The following is a 919-nucleotide window of genomic DNA, read 5'->3' as shown; positions in this document are numbered from 1 at the left end:
CAGGTTGCCCAGGGAGGCTGTGGCTGCCCCAACCTTGGCAGTGTTCAAGGCCAGGCTGGATGAAGCCTTGAGCAACCTGTTTTGGTGGGAGGTGAATTAATAGTGCATCAAATACCTAAAGTACCTTCTTTCATAGTCTATTTACAAAGACACAAGCTTTTTTGCAATTAAAAAACTGAATTATGCTGTACCACCTAGTCAAAACGCAGGATCTGATACTAGAGCTGAAAGGACAGGTGTACAACCAAAACCAAAGGTGGGTAAAAAATGGTATATTGAATTTTTCTCTCTCTAAACTGGGCCCCCAATCATTGTACTGGGACTGTACTTTGTGGGGTTGAGCAATTCTCTCCTTCCACGGGGAGCACCCTCACCCAACTTCCCTGTTCCCACTTGGACCCAATGCCTTTCAGCATGATGCTCAGCTTCAGCACTTGAGCTCACAGCTGTTGGCTAGCAAACTAACATATGAAAGCAAAGGTATTGAAAAGAGGAGGAAAAGGGGAGAAAATTCTGAAAGATGCTTCCTTCAGCCTCTGCCTGAAATATTATCCATGTTGCCACAACTCTCACGCAGGCTGTCAAAGCATGGGTTTTAAACACAACAGGAATGAGAATTGGAGAGGTTTTTTATGGAAAAAAAATGTAAAAAAATCTTGTATTGGCATTAGGAATTCCTCAGAAACTGAATTTTTTTATATTCATAGAGTCATGGAATTTTAGGGGTTGAAATGGACCTTACAGATCATTCAGCCCCAACCCCCTGCCCTGGGCAGGGACACCTCCCACCAGAGCAGGTTGCTCAAGGCTTCATCCAACCTGGCCTTGAATATCTAACCTACATTTCCCCTCCTTCAATTTGTACCCATTGCCCCTTGTCCTGTCCCTGCAGCTCCTAACAAAGAGTCCCTTCTAAGGC

The sequence above is a fragment of the Acanthisitta chloris genome, unplaced genomic scaffold, assembly GCF_000695815.1.
Source record: "Acanthisitta chloris isolate BGI_N310 unplaced genomic scaffold, ASM69581v1 scaffold17742, whole genome shotgun sequence".
Lineage (NCBI taxonomy): Eukaryota > Metazoa > Chordata > Aves > Passeriformes > Acanthisittidae > Acanthisitta > Acanthisitta chloris.
The sequence above is the reverse complement of the archived record's forward strand: the minus strand, read 5'-3'. Positions refer to the sequence as shown.